Source organism: Nerophis ophidion, linkage group LG02, assembly GCF_033978795.1.
Source record: "Nerophis ophidion isolate RoL-2023_Sa linkage group LG02, RoL_Noph_v1.0, whole genome shotgun sequence".
In the NCBI taxonomy this organism is placed as follows: domain Eukaryota; kingdom Metazoa; phylum Chordata; class Actinopteri; order Syngnathiformes; family Syngnathidae; genus Nerophis; species Nerophis ophidion.
Window position 1 is genome coordinate 24,263,098 of NC_084612.1, and position 17,220 is coordinate 24,280,317.

Sequence of the window (17,220 nt, forward strand, 5' to 3'; positions counted from 1 at the left end):
GTATATTTAATATTTTTGACCATTGTGACGTTACAGTTTAAACAGTACTACTGTTTAATCAAGGGATTTTTGGCATGACACTAGATGGAGACCACGTACTACTAGTGTTCCACGTACCACAGTTTGAGAATCACTGCTCTAGCATGTATGGCGATATCCGCTGATGTCAGTTTCTAACGACTTTTATAATGAGGCAAAATTGTTTTATAAATATCTCAGCGCCTCCTCGGTTTGAATTCACATGTTCGGCCAACAGGCAAGTGAAGTGAATTGTGCATATTATGACCCTTTTAACTTTTCATGTGCTAACTTAAAAAACTGGCTAGAGTGTTGAAAAGTAAGCTGTTGTTTCTTAAAAGTGGTTCATATATGACTGCACAGTATATCCGGTAAGTGCACTTCTTCTCAAATGTGTCATATAATTATGTAATGACAACCTGAAACTATTTTTTTTAAATATTTACTTATATTTTAATGTGTTTGTGTTCAAATTATCAAGTAGAAGCTGCAAAAGGCTGTCTTTTCATGTCATTGTGAGGTGTTTTGAGGGAAAAAAATATATATTTTAGCAAGTGAAGCACTGTGAATAGTTTTACATGCACTAAAACTCTGTTTATTGTAATGCAATCAAAATTTGCATTCTGTATTAAATATTAGTATGATTCCAGTAAGTAATCCATTGATATCCTGTAATAACAAATAAAGGAAATGGGATTTTACATTTTTTATATGACCATTATGTTGTGTAGCTGTTAAGTAATCTTGTGACCAATGCTGCGTGTAATACCTGATTTGGTTGTAAAAGGTGGTTAGTGGTACATTATATTGTTCTTGTTTCCACAACCTCTTTTCCTGCATGTCCTGAGGGAATCCTGCACAGAGCAACCTTGATTAATATTTTAGTACTGCATAAGTTACATCAAAAACATTATTCTTCTACAGTTCTAACAAGGAGGAGCACATATTATACGGTACGGAATAAGTATTGATATTGCTATACTGCAGCTTTTTTTTTTTTAAGAGGTCTCCCTTTTGAGCATACTGTATGTTCACTCACTATTTTATCCCAATTATTGGACGTGCTGTTTCCTCTATTTTGACACCTTTGGGTAACGCAGGCAAAATGTGCTTGAACCCTGCATGCATCTTGTGCTGATTCGTCACAAAGTCACCATGAGATCATGTGATCAGGAAACTGAGTAACATGAGATGGAAGTTTCACCATGTTCCATACCACAACATTGCTTTTTGTGGCTATACAAAAACAGCACAATGCAAATCACATACAGTCTAATACAGAAGTGAATGGATAAATATACACTGCAATAATTGCTACACTTTGTGGGAATGTGGAGAAATAACATAAGAAAAATGTGTAAGGTTTATTCAGGTGTACTGGAGAGGAGGCTACGCCGGATAGTCGAACCTCGGGTTCAGGAGGAACAGTGTGGTTTTCGTCCTGGTCGTGGAACTGTGGACCAGCTCTATACTCTCGGCAGGGTTCTTGAGGGTGCATGGGAGTTTGCCCAACCAGTCTACATGGGCTTTGTGGACTTGGAGAAGGCATTCGACCATGTCCCTCGGGAAGTCCTGTGGGGAGTGCTCAGAGAGTATGGGGTATCGGACTGTGTTATTGTGGCGGTCCGCTCCCTGTACGATCAGTGCCAGAGCTTGGTCCGCATTGCCGGCAGTAAGTCGAACACATTTCCAGTAAGGGTTGGACTCCGCCAAGGCTGTCTTTTGTCACCGATTCTGTTCATAACTTTTATGGACAGAATTTCTAGGCGCAGTCAAGGCGTTGAGGGGTTCCGGTTTGGTGACGGCAGGATTAAGTCTCTGCTTTTTGCAGATGATGTGGTCCTGATGGCTTCATCTGACCGGGATCTTCAGCTCTTACTGGATCGGTTTGCAGCCGAGTGTGAAGCGACCGGAATGAGAATCAGCACCTCCAAGTCCGAGTTCATGGTTCTCGCCCGGAAAAGGGTGGAGTGCCATCTCCGGGTTGGGGAGGAGCCCCTGCCCCAAGTGGAGGAGTTCAAGTACCTAGGAGTCTTGTTCACGAGTGAGGGAAGAGTGGATCGGGAGATCGACAGGCGGATCGGTGCGGCGTCTTTAGTAATGCGGACGTTGTGGTGAAGAAGGAGCTGAGCCGGAAGGCAAAGCTCTCAATTTACCGGTCGATCCACGTTCCCATCCTCACCTATGGTCATTAGCTTTGGGTCATGACCGAAAGGATAAGATCACGGGTACAAGCGGCCGAAATGAGTTTCCTCCGCCGGGTGGCGGGCCTCTCCCTTAGAGATAGGGTGAGAAGCTCTGCCATCCGGGAGGAACTCAAAGTAAAGCCGCTGCTCCTTCACATCGAGAGGAGCCAGATGAGGTGGTTCGGGCATCTGGTCAGGATGCCACCGGAACGCCTCCCTAGGGAGGTGTATAGGACACGTCCAACCGGTAGGAGGCCACGGGGAAGACCCAGGACACGTTGGGAAGACTATGTCTCTTGGCTGGCCTGGGAACGCCTCGGGATCCCCCGGGAAGAGCTAGACAAAGTGGCTGGGGAAAGGGAAGTCTGGGTTTCCCTGCTTAGGCTGTTGCCCCCGCGACCCGACCTCGGATAAGCGGAAGAAGATGGATGGATGGATGGAAATGTGTCCCATTGTAGGAATATTTCAGCTTCAAATCAGATGGGCAATATAAGCCCATCAACACGGACAAACAAGCGATAATACCGTGCTCACGTGATGGCAACAAACAAAAAGACAACGAATGTCTAACCTCGTTTTTACATCTAGAAAATAAAAGCACTTTAATACATTAAATATCAAAGAATGAAATGTAAGTCAATTTTTTTGGTTTATTTAGGATAAGGTGATTTACCTTTCAATTACAGTACAGTGGTAAACAATTCTACAGCAATGAGAAATATAAGTAGTAGTATTATCACTGTATAGTTTTTATCGATTATTTCCTTAGTTTAAGAGCATAATGTAGAGCAGTGGTTCTCAACCTTTTTTCAGTGATGTACCCCCTGTGAACATTGTTTTTAATTCAAGTACCCCCTAATTAGAGCAACGCATTTTTGGTTAAAAAAAGAGATAAAGAAGTAAAATACAGCACTATGCCATCAGTTTCTGATTTATTAAATTGTATAACAGTGCAAAATATTGCTCATTTGTAGTGGTCTTTCTTGAACTATTTGGGAAAAAATATATAAAAATAACTAAAAACTTGTTGAAAATTAAACAAGTGATTCAATTATAAATAAAGATTTCTACACATAGAAGTAGTCATCAACTTAAAGTGCCCTCTTTGGGGATTGTAATGGAGATCCATCTGGATTCATGAACTTAATTCCAAACGTTTCTTCACAAAAAAAGAAATCTTTAACATCAGTATTTATAGAACATGTCCACAAAAATGAATATTGCATTTCTTTTCACAGTTTATGAACTTACATTCATATTTTGTTGAAGTATTATTCAATAAATATATTTATAAAATATTTTTGAATTGTTGCTATTTTTAGAATATTTAAAAAAAATCTCACGTACCCCTTGGCATACCTTCAAGTACCCCCAGGGGTACGCGTACCCCCATTTGAGAACCACTGATGTAGACAAAAGCTCTGAATCTGCATTAAGCCAAAATATTTTTTAAAGTAGATTATTGTATACTGTTTTAATCTTTGGCACCCTCAGACAAGAATATGTTGACTGACAAGTAACGTGGCTTCCTTCACTCGTTATTTTCACGGTTTTATAAATTTTTATGTAGCAAATGTAAAAATGGAAAGGAAAATCGCAATTTAGTAAATACTATACATTATGATTACTATACTTAATACATTTACTCTAGTTGTTGGTACTACATTTTTTGTATTGTTTTTATTTTTTGATAGCAAGCTACAATGCAGTGCGGCAATTAAATGGATTCAGTTAAATTCCATTGAAAGCGTTGATTTGAGATACAAGTGTTTTGAGTAAGGAGCTCCGTCCCAGAACCAATTATTCTTGTAAGTTGAGGTACTGCTGTATCTGAAAAGCAGTTGAAAAAACTAAGCTGTTTTAGGCTTATTTAAGGTACAGAAAGTATTATTATTATTATTATCCTCTTGCTAATCCACCAATAATAATTTAACAAATGGGTAAAAAAATAAAAAAGCGTAATGGAGCTAAATGTCTTCAACATCCTTAATGTTTCCACATTTTGGACACCTTTTGCTCACAACACGGCTGTTTGTGTCATCTTAACAATCCCCGTCATGGTCTCAATTGGCGTCCGAGTCCACTGGAAGAGATTCAAATGCTTTTATTTAATTTTGTCAACTGTTCATTGTGGTGTAATGATGCTTAACAAAGCAGGTCGGCCTTTACAAATAACAAAATGTCAATAATCTTCTAACAGGACATGGAAGCAGAATTTGGCAACATTTAAAGTCAACCATTGTCACCAGTTTAAAGGTCAGTTTATGGCATTTACCGTACAAAGCCCTACCTCATTATTCAATCTAGCCAAAAAGCAGGTGCCCAATCTAATGAATCCTAATTATTTGAGGGCATTCACAGGTCATGCAAGTACTGAAGGAGCTGTACAGAGGGGCTACGCTCCACATTTGACCATTCTCATGGTTTTAGAATGATCACACACAGGACTGTGCCGTGACAACCATCCTGGTGCCCTTGTTTAGTATATTAACTTGTCTGCTAATCAGGTCAGGCATTCATCGAGGAGGGAAAAGACCCAATAAACAATTAGGAAGATTGAATGCACAAAAAAAAAAAAAAAGAAACACAATTATTCCCAAAACTATTGACTCCAGACAAGTCAAAGAACTAAATAGCTGCACACAATACACAAACTGTGGTGGAAATGTTTGTTCCATAGTGCCCTATAAATGTCCTCTTTAAGGCTATACTTTATGCCTCTTCAATGAATGTGTGTGTCTGTGTGCGTGTGTGTGTGTGTGTGCGTGTGTGTGTGTCTGCGCGCCTCTTTCTGTGTTGTGCAATGAGAAATCTTTGGCCAATGAGCCTGAAAATTAAAAGCTTGAGAACCCCAATTAGCAGAAGTATATAAACACATTTTTTAATTCACAATAAGAGAAATGATATTACATGTCAATCAAATCTGGTTGATATTATAGAACATCTACATCTTATTATGAATATAATTTAAATGTGGTCTACTATGGCTCTGTTGTGCAGGAGCTTTGTGTGAACGAGACCATTGTTTCAATGGTGATGGACTTATTTGAATATTCAGCAGAGTTCAGATGCAAAAGCCACGGATTGCCATTCTGCCGATTTTGAGTGTTGAGTACCACTAAATACTTTACACCAGGGATTCTTAACGTTTTTGACTTCGGGGCCCAATTTTTATACTACGGAGGCGTCCAAGTCACACTGATATATTAACTAACATTTTTTGTCATATTTAATAATTATATCTAACCTACTTACAAACCATGTGATAATCACAAAGATGATTATGTACACATGCACACTTGAATCTTAGGCTTAGGTCAGGCAGAGTAGAAAAATAAAAATGTATGAAAAAATACTTTTACATACACTTACTGTATGTTGTGCTAAAATAAATGCATTCTAACTAAATTATTAATAATCAATTGTAACATGTATGTTTGTAAAATAAACTGACGATAAAATAAAAGTGCAAATGAGAATACAGCGTCAGAACTTAAGTCATCATTTTTTGGGCTTAAGAAACTTCTTCAGCACTTTAGCTCCACTTTTCTTGTGTTTGTTTGAGATTGTCCTTCTGTGGGGCAGCACAGTGGAAGAGGGGTTAGTACGCCTGCCTCACAATATGAAGGTCCTGAGTAGTCCTGGGTTTAATCCCGGGCTCTGGATCTTTCTGTGTGGAGTTTGCATGTCCTCCCCGTGAATGCGTGGGTTCCCTCCCACCTCCAAAGACATGCACCTGGGGATAGGTTGATTGGCAACCTATCCCATACTTTTTTTTCGTCCTGTCCAGCTACTCAGGCAAATCAAATTGTTGATGTAGATGCCTTATTTGCTGTACAGACTTACTTTACAAAAGAGAAGTGTGGGATATTTCTCTTGTTGCCTTATTACAGGAGGGGATAAAACGAGAAAAAAAGGAAGAAAGTAGGGGAAATTGCGAGGACCAGAGGGGGATAAGACAGAGAAACAACAACAGAACAGTATCAGCAAATACGATATGCGACAGGAACCCCAGAGGCCCACCATGCCGCCAAACAGGGCCAGCTTCAGGCCATAGACAGACGCGCCCAGCAGAGAACAAGGCACGGGAGAAGCAGAGGACAGCCAGCGCCCAAACCATTGAGAGACCACATCCCACGGGTGTGCAATGACGGGACGCCCTACCCCACCTGCAGGAACCCTAACAATGGAGATTGAACATCCAGCAACTGCCCTGGTGGATCCTTATCCTGAGAGAAGAGAAGGATAAAAATAAACAAAAAAAACAGACACGCTGAGTCAGTCAGTACCCAAGCAACTGGCCATCTTGCAGCACTGCAGAATACCTGCAGAATATGACACCTGTGAAGTGAAAACTATTTCAGGTGACTACGTCTTGAAGCTCATTGAGAGAATGCCAAGAGTGTGCAAAGCAGTAATCAGAGCAAAGGGTGGCTGTTTTGTAGAAACTAGAATATAAAACATATTTTCAGCTAATTCACCATTTTTTTGTTAAGTACATAACTCCACATGTGTTCATTCAGAGTTTGTTAATGTAAATAGTCATGAAAATAACAAAAATGCATTGAATGAGAAGGTGTGAAGTGAATTATATAGCGCTTTTTCTGTAGTGACTCAAGGCTCTTTACATAGTGAAACCCAATATCTAAGTTACATTTTTAAACCAGTGTGGGTGGCACTGGGAGCAAGTGGGTGAAGTGTCTTGCCCAAGGACACAACAGCTGTGACTAGGATGGCAGAAGCGGGTATCGAGACACAAGTTGTGTCTAAACTTTTGGCCTGTACTATATATATACATATATATATATATATATATATATATATATATATATATATATACATCTCAGCTACAATCGGGCGGAAGGCTGGGTACACCCTGGACAAGTCGCCACCTCATCGCAGGGCCAACACAGATAGACAGTAGCTGAGATAGGCGCCAGCGCCCCCCGCCACCCCAAAAGGGAATAAGCGGTAGAAAAATGGATGGATGGATATATACATACATAATATTTTTTTCTATTTTGAGTATGTTATGTTAAAAAATCCTTGAATGTACTATAAATGTATATAAACTGAAAACTGTGTGCTGCACTTCTTTAATGTCTCCGAGTTGTCATTTGCTTCCATTCTAATGTCTAAATTACTATATTTCAATTTGTGAATTACATGCTAACACACAAACATTTCATGTTTTGTTTTTTTTAATTCCATTTCATGATTATTCTTTTGCGAATGCAGCGACTGTGAAACTGAATAGTGATAGCATGTAGCAACACGTGGCTAACATCGTAAAGTTCATGGCACAGAAAAAAAACGTGAATATACTGATGCAGCAAAATGCTGTGTAAAGTAGAAGTTTGTGCTGTTGGAGCATAGATCCGATGTGATAGTGTCAATCTGCAATCAGCCAGCAGCCTTGGTGGCCTTTTTAATAACCCACAAAGCCTTGAAGGATGCTCTCAGGCCGGGATGGTCTTTGTTATGCCGATTATCAGCTTTACACATGAAAACGTTGACATTTAGAGCCCCTAAGAAAGAAAATCCATTCTTGTAGGCTGGCCTTGTAAGATGAAATACATGTTTCATTCTATAGCCTCTATAGCTACATTAAGCCTGTACATTACAACACATGTAGAACATTGTGCAGTGTTACTGTGCAGAACTACAGCAGTCAGTATGTAAGCAGTCTTGTAACACATTTCATGATAAAATTGCTGTAATGCGCTTTGTTTATAATGTATATTTTCTGCTGGGTCTACTCTCGATTTTAACGTGGCCTTTTTTTTTTTTTGGTTGCAGCTGTTACATATACTGTAATATTGTATCTGGTAATAGGGATTGTTTATATATTGTATATATTATATAAATATATAATATAATATAAAAATATAATATATCAGTATATTATATATATATATATATATATATATATATATATATATATATATATATATATATATATATATATATATATATATATATATAGGCTTCACGGTGGCAGAGGGGTTAGTGCATCTGCCTCACAATACGAAGGTCCTGCAGTCCTGGGTTCAAATCCAGGCTCCGGATCTTTCTGTGTGGAGTTTGCATGTTCTCCCCGTGAATGCGTGGGTTCCCTCCGGGTACTCCGGCTTCCTCCCACCTCCAAAGACATGCACCTGGGGATAGGTTGATTGGCAACACTAAATTGGCCCTAGTGTGTGAATGTGAGTGTGAGTGTTGTCTGTTTATCTGTGTTGGCCCTGCGACGAGGTGGCGACTTGTCCAGGGTGTACCCCGCCTTCCGCCCGATTGTAGCTGAGATAGGCGCCAGCGCCCCCCGCGATCCCGAAAGGGAATAAGCGGTAGAAAATGGATGGATGGATGGATTATATATATACAGTATATACTGTATATAAAATATGTAAATATTACACATATGTTATTCTGTATTGCTACAATGGTACATTTTTAGTCTACTTAGTACCTGCATTATCTTTTCCATCTTTACACTTTCCATCCTTTGAAACTGAGCTACTGTGTGGAACAATTTCCCTTGTGGATCAATAACGTTTGTCATGTCTAAGTCTAAGTCTGAGTAACACTACAATACATTTTAAATTCATGACCAGATTCTATTTTTTTCTGAGCTATACATTTTGAATATATTGACATACCTGAATTTGAACAATGTATGACCCCGACATCATCTTCTTCAATAATGATGCGATCCGGTAAGACAAAAGATCAAGACTTTGGCCCTTTAAGCAAGAAAGAGAATATCATTGAGCAAAGAAGGAAATGAAAGAAGCACAGGGGAAATTAAAGGCTGGAAATACAGTACAGGGCAAGGTTTTTTGTGATTTAATGTGAAGATTAATGTACTTTATTTTTTTACGACGTCCCTGCTAGCCTATTCCATCTGATTCACTTTGGCTCCTGCCTCCTGACTTTATCCCCAGGCGAAAGTACTGATTGGTCCCAGGTTTTGATTGTCTATATTTTTCCTTTGTATCTGAATCAAAAAGGAATGAATGCATGTATGGTCCCCTTGAGAACTTGTGTTTGTTGGTTTATCATTAATAAAAAAAGCAAGCAGGATAACGTTTGTAATTCAAAGAGAGGATCGAGGAGTGAGTCCATGCTGGAGTGCAAAAGACATATTTTTAAGAAGAAAAACAGACAGCGTACTGAAAGTGAAATCATTAAATGAGGGAAATCGAAGGTGCTGAATAAAGTAGGTGGCGACTTGTCCAGGGTGTACCCCGCCTTGCGCGCGATTGTAGCTGAGATAGGCGCCAGCACCCCCCGCGACCCCGAAAGGGAATAAGCGGTAGAAAATGGATGGATGGATGTATTGATGTAAATAGTGTTTTATATATATAATATCGGAAATATACATGTATGTATCGGTTTTACTATGTATAGCGCTTTGACTCGCTAGAGAAAAGCGCTATAGAGATATATGCCACTTCACAAGGATGCAATCCATGCAACAATGTTAACGGTGGTGTTGTATTTTTTGTTTGTCGATAATACTTATCGATGCCGAGTGAGAAAATTAGTATTACAATTATTTTATATTTTGGGAAATAATCAGTTGGCCAATCTGGGCATTTTTTATTGCAGTCATTGACATTCAACAAGGATTTGGGGTGATTTATTCCAACTATATTGTTACTTTTTGTTGGTCATGAACCCCAACATGCAGAGACAGCAGACATAGCGCAGGTAAAAAAATATTTGATTACAAAAAAAAAGTTGTGCAGCTGGGAAGTGCACAGGGCATAAAAAAGTGCAACGCAAACAAAGCAAATAATCCAGCCTAAACAAAATAGTAAACATGTTTTACCATGTGTAAAAAATTTAATGAAATAAAATTACTTTTTAATTGTAAATAACTGACTATAATATTCTGTAGTGCGCAGGGTCGTACACCAAGTTTATTTATTTGAATTTTCATGTTTTACTTTTGTTAGCGCCTCCCCAACTTTTTTTTTTTTTTACTCTGGTCAATATTCAACAATGTGGAGGGCTGGAGCCTATCCCAGTCTTCATTTCAAATTTGAGGCAAAATTTGAGAAATGGGGCAGAGGAACAACTGGCTGAATATGGGGGCGTGGCTTAAAGGGAATAGCTGGCAAGATATGAAAACGTCAGAAACAAAAAAAAAAGAAAATAAATGAGTCCAAAATTAGAAGAATAAAATGAATAACTTTACAATGGTTTTTCAAAATTGCGTTATAATTTAGTTTAAAGCTTACCTCCTTACAGGAAAAAAAAAAATCTATGTTCTCATCAAATCAACTTTATTTATAAAGCACATTTAAAATTTACCATAGGAGTAGCCAAAGTGCTGTACAATAGGCAGGTTAAAAGATAACACAAGCAAAACGAGCAAACACAACACAACACAAACAGAGCATGATAAAAAATAGATAATTAAATGAATGAAACATAGAAACAGATTCACAGCAGGTGCATAATGGGATGCCATAGCAGGATGGAGATCACAGAATGTTAAAGGCCATGGAATAAATGTGTGTTTTTAAGAGTGATTTAATAACAGGAAGAGAGGAGACCTTTCTAATTTTCTTGGCTGTGAAGGCTGGAGTGTTTATGCCACAACAACTTTTGAGTGACACACAAGACTCCTCTTGTTCTTTTTTTCTTCTACTTGCTCGTGATTCATTTCCCATTTGGTGGCCAACCTATTCTCGCCACCTGCATCTGACTGTTGATTGGTCAGCTGCTGCATGCAGATATTGTGGAATGGCTGGAGCCTCCAGGCTGATGCCTTCCCATCTCATGCTCTTCCGTGTCAGGCAAGGGCATGTTCAACAATGAGCTCAAAGGGTCAAAAAGACAAAATTGCAAATATTTTTTCAAATAGAAAATGTTTATAACTGCTGTTACTGTCGGGGTGACCTGGGATGTCTCCAGGCTGCAAACGTACAGTCTTGGGCGGCGTGGAGTCATGTTGGCAAGTAACAGCAGCATCAGACAGCCAATCAGTCTGCTTGAGGACGGTCTGAAAGAACAGGCTTTAGCTTTTCAGGCTTTTCCGCTTGGTGCTACTGTTTGACTTGTCTCTATGAATTGATTAACATGGACCCCGACTTAAACAATTTGAAAAACTTATTCGGGTGTTACCATTTAGTGGTCAATTGTACGGAATATGTAATGTACTGTGCAATCTACTAATAAAAGTTTAAATCAATCAATCAATCCATTCAGTAGTGTACCATTATTTTTTGATTGGTCAAAAGCGCGGGGAAATTTTTATTGGAATTTGGTGAATATATATATATATATATATATATATATATATATATATATATATATATACAGTATATATATATAGACATTCAGTATATATATATGTACATACATACATACATATACATACATAGATATGTATATACATATATATATATATATATACACAGTATATATATATATATATAGACATTCAGTATATATATGTGTACATACATACATACATATATACATAGATATGTATATATATATATATATATATATATATATATATATATATATATATATATATATATATATATATATATATATATATATATATATATATATATATATATGCACACACACATCATTTAACTATCTGGCTTTGCACAACTTTCTGCAGGAGTGCTTCTATCGGAATATTTTTTAGACACCTCAAGTGAAACGTATACACAGTACACTGTATGGATATTTTGTATAGAATTCTTTTTTTTGTAAAGCGTGACGATAAAAGACTTGAAATTGCAGTAAATACTCAGTGAAGTATATCCTTATTGAACTGTTATTTGCAGCCCAGCAGTTCACTTAGTGAGAACAGATGGAGCCAAGTTGCTTTTTTCTACTCTGCAGCTGGGAAATGCCAATATATTACAATTTGTGCCCAAAGAAATTTCAGCTGGCACCGAAAAAAAATCAACAGTTAGTTGGTGAATCATTTGTGTACAGCACTAAAACTGAAGGGAATTAATGAAACTAAAAGCAAATATTATAGAAATTGGCGTTCATCCAAATGCTTGCATTCTTAATGTGGGAAAAAGTACATTAGTATAATTGTAGGTCAAACAAAACAAATGAACTGTGCACTGTTTATCCCTGAGTCGCATGCCCATACCCGAACCAGACAACAAAAGTAAATAAATGTCTCCTCTGCTATTATTTGCACCTCTGCTTCATAAACGTACAAAACATTTACCTCTTACGGTATTGCATGGTTGCTGTTGGTGGGACCCCAGGTTGTAGAGAAGGTGCAGAAAAGATGGTCTTATAATTGGGACAAGGCAGACAAAAGACAGTAGGCACACCATGAACATTGGTCACAATAGACAAACGAAGCAATATTTCATGACAGATAAACCCCCCTAATTAGTGATTAGAGCCAGATGTGGAAGACAAACAGTGGTGACGTCATTGCAAGACATGAACAAAACAAGAAATAAAACAAAAATAGGCGCACTAGACAGGAAGAAACAACACAAAAACTGTCATGTAGATCATGACAAAACTAAAGTAATACATATACATATTCAAATCTCATCCACCGTAATAAAAACGATCCTAAATTTTTGTTTAGTACGGTAGCATCGCTAACCCAACAAGGGACTCCTTCCAGTAGCTCAACCCACTCAGCTGATGACTTTATGCAATTCTTTAGTAAGAAAATTGAAGTCATTAGAAAGGAGATTAAAGACAATGCGTCCCAGCTACAACGGGGTTCTATTAACACTGACACGATTGTATATACGGCGGATACTGCCCTCCAAAATACTTTCTCTCGTTTTGAGGAAATAACATTAGAGGAATTGTTACAACGTGTAAATGGAATAAAACAGACAACATGTTTACTTGACCCTCTTCCTGGGAAACTGATCAAGGAGCTCTTTGTATTATTAGGTCCATCAGTGCTAAATATTATAAACTTATCACTCTCCTCGGGCACTGTTCCCCTAGCATTCAAAAAAGCGGTTATTCATCCTCTTCTTAAAAGACCTAACCTCGATCCTGACCTCATGGTAAACTACCGACCGGTGTCTCACCTTCCCTTTATTTCAAAAATCCTTGAAAAAATTGTTGCGGAGCAGTTAAATGAACACTTAGCGTCTAACAATCTATGTGAAACCTTTCAATCCGGTTTCAGGGCAAATCACTCCACGGAGACAGCCCTCGCAAAAATGACTAATGATCTATTGCTAACGATGGATTCTGATGCGTCATCTATGTTGCTGCTCCTCGATCTTAGCGCTGCTTTCGATACCGTCGATCATAATATTTTATTAGAACGTATCAAAACACGAATTGGTATGTCAGACTTAGCCCTGTCTTGGTTTAACTCTTATCTTACTGATAGGATGCAGTGTGTCTCCCATAACAATGTGACCTCGGACTACGTTAAGGTAACGTGTGGAGTTCCCCAGGGTTCGGTCCTTGGCCCTGCACTCTTCAGCATCTACATGCTGCCGCTAGGTGACATCATACGCAAATACGGTATTAGCTTTCACTGTTATGCTGATGACACCCAACTCTACATGCCCCTAAAGCTGACCAACACGCCGGATTGTAGTCAGCTGGAGGCGTGTCTTAATGAAATTAAACAATGGATGTCCGCTAACTTTTTGCAACTCAACGCCCAAAAAACGGAAATGCTGATTATCGGTCCTGCTAGACACCGAACTCTATTTAATAATACAACTCTAACATTTGACAACCAAACAATTAAACAAGGCGACACGGTAAAGAATCTGGGTGTTATCTTCGACCCAACTCTCTCCTTTGAGGCACACATTAAAAGCGTTACTAAAACGGCCTTCTTTCATCTCCGTAATATCGCTAAAATTCGCTCCATTCTGTCCACTAAAGACGCTGAGATCATTATCCATGCGTTTGTTACGTCTCGCCTCGACTACTGTAACGTATTATTTTCGGGTCTCCCCATGTCTAGCATTAAAAGATTACAGTTGGTACAAAATGCGGCTGCTAGACTTTTGACAAGAACAAGAAAGTTTGATCACATTACGCCTATACTGGCTCACCTGCACTGGCTTCCTGTGCACTTAAGATGTGACTTTAAGGTTTTACTACTTACGTATAAAATACTACACGGTCTAGCTCCATCTTATCTTGCCGATTGTATTGTACCATATGTCCCGGCAAGAAATCTGCGTTCAAAGGACTCCGGCTTATTAGTGATTCCCAAAGCCCAAAAAAAGTCTGCGGGCTATAGAGCATTTTCCGTTCGGGCTCCAGTACTCTGGAATGCCCTCCCGGTAACAGTTCGCGATGCCACCTCAGTAGAAGCATTTAAGTCTCACCTTAAAACTCATTTGTATACTCTAGCCTTTAAATAGACTCCCTTTTTAGACCAGTTGATCTGCCGTTTCTTTTCTTTTTCTTCTATGTCCCACTCTCCCGTGTGGAGGGGGTCCGGTCCGATCCGGTGGCCATGTACTGCTCGCCTGTGTATCGGCTGGGGACATCTCTGCGCTGCTGGTCCGCCTACGCTTGGGATGGTTTCCTGCTGGCTCCGCTGTGAACGGGACTCTCGCTGCTGTGTCTTGGATCCTCTTTGGACTGGACTCTCGCGACTGTGTTGTATCCATTGTGGATTGAACTTTCACAGTATCATGTTAGACCCGCTCGACATCCATTGCTTTCCTCCTCTCTAAGGTTCTCATAGTCATCATTGTCACCGACGTCCCACTGGGTCATTATTGTCACCAATGTCCCACTGGGTGTGAGTTTTCCTACCGAGGATGTCGTGGTGGTTTGTGCAGCCCTTTGAGACACTAGTGATTTAGGGCTATATAAGTAAACATTGATTGATTGATTGATTGATATACAGTTTATATAATAGGTTACATGGTCATGTGACAATAAGGGACCTACTGCAACACAAACAGCTTGATAACACAAGGAACCGCATAGAAGGGTAAACAATATTTGTTAAGGATTGCACATAAACGGTTAACTATTTACAGAAAAAACACATTCATCACGACACATCAGTGCAATCATGTAAGGAGTGCCCTACTGAAGCCCAGAAGTAACTATGGAAACCCGATAGACGCAATAGAGCAAGAAAAAAAATAAAGTAAAACCCTAAGATACATAATATCTATAACAAGTGACCATAATTAGTCATATTGACATACAATTCACAAAAAAATCCTTGAAACATTTTAGAAATACTGGCAAATGTGCATTTTTAACCCCGTTTATACATGTAATGTGTGTAAGACATGTTTTAAACATAAAGCCTTTGTATTGAGTGTATTTGCAGGTGTGCAAACACTTATTTCTTAACCTGTAAAAAGCAAGAGAAAGTGGTGTTGTGGGTGGCATCGACCATGACTCATAGTGTCATATTCCATTTACAGTACATGTCAGCCCCCTGCCTTAGATTAATGGGTTGATTGCAATCTCAGGGCTACCAATCACTTCCTCCTGACCGTGTGGGTGTCACAAACACCCATAGGAAGAATCAACAGGCAATTCCTTCTCTCTCTCTTTCTCCTGTACGAACAACGCTGTTGCTTCAAGGGCTATTTCCCAACACTAATGTGTTTTTTTCCACGTATATACACTGGTACGGCGGTAAATAGAATACATGTAGAATATATTTATATTCATGTATTATATATTATATAGATACTATATGTTATATATTATTTGTTATTATTATTGTCTATTGTGAGCGAACTCTGGTGCTGAATTTCCCCTAGGGATAAATAAAGTACTTTCTATTTTATTCTATTCTAATATGAATAAAGGGGGACAGGCTAAAATTGTTTTCGCTTATCACAGCGATTACTACAGCATTATCCAGTTATGGGTAAAAGATGCCTCATAGACTGTATGACTTACTCAAAAGCTGTATTGACACTGCACTAACATAATGTCTGTGTTTCTGTTAGGTTCTGGTAAGTACGTGAACCGCAGTTGAGATTGGATTTACAAAGTCTTCAATCATCATAAGCTGACAAAACAAAAAAAAGGAAAACAACTTGTTTAGCAAGTAACTAAAAGAGATGGCACAAATAAATAAGTAACATGAAAATTAAGAAATATCAAAATAAGACAAAATAACCTAAATCGAGAAGCACCAACGCAGGAGACGCCGGAGTGAAGATAAGTCAGTAAAAAAGGTGCCAATAGAGCTGATATGGAAAACATCAAGAGGACGGTAGTGTCGTCTGCGAGTAAGCATGAAGGACAAAGGAGAAAAGACTAGCGTCTTCCGGCTGCAACCCCTCAGTTTAAAAGTTAAAGTACCAATGATTGTCACACACATACTAGATGTGGTGAAATTATTCCCTGCATTTGACCCATCACCCTTGATCACCCCCTGGGAGGTGAGGGGAGCAGTGAGCAGCAGTGGTGCCGCGCCCAGGAATCATTTATGGTGATTTAACCCCCAATTCCAACCCTTGATGCTGAGTGCCAAGCAGGGAGGTAATGGGTCCCATTTTCATAGTCTTTGGTATGACTCGGCCGGGATTTGAACTCACGACCTACCGATCTCAGGGCGGACACTCTAACCACCAGGCTTTAAGATGCTGATGAGGCAATTAGCCTCAGGTGCTTCCTGAAGCGACGCCTTCAACCGGTCTGAGAATGTCTGGAGAGAGAGAGATGAAAAAAAAAAGGAGTGTGGCAAAACACAACATGTAACAGTTTCATTAGAGCCATCCGCCTTTTTCTGGATTATAAAAAGTAAGTATTTCTTCTTGTGTTTCGTAGATACTTCAGTGTTGTTGGACCCATCACTAGTATTAATTAGTATGAGAATTTAATATGGCGATGTCAGAATATTCTGCCCTGACTTCAACCCACGATGCAAGGAGCTTGGATAATTTATCTAAATATTTGCATTGCATCCGGAAAGTATTTACAGCGCTTCACTTTTCCCACATTTTGTTATTTTACAGCCTTATTCCAAAATGGAATAAACTACTATGTGTTCTCAAAATTCTACAAACAATACCCCATAATGAAAATGTGA

The 17,220-nt window shown here is 38.9% G+C and overlaps 1 long non-coding RNA gene across 1 annotated transcript; it reads right to left on the minus strand.

The window, feature by feature from the left end:
• Window positions 1–10,452: 10,452 nt before the first annotated feature.
• On the minus strand, window positions 10,453–16,837 carry LOC133569859 (uncharacterized). The gene is made up of 3 exons (XR_009809950.1): window positions 16,734–16,837; window positions 12,418–12,485; window positions 10,453–11,214 (listed from the first exon to the last, which is right to left on the minus strand). It is a non-coding gene; the product is annotated as an uncharacterized LOC133569859 (long non-coding RNA).
• Window positions 16,838–17,220: the final 383 nt, after the last annotated feature.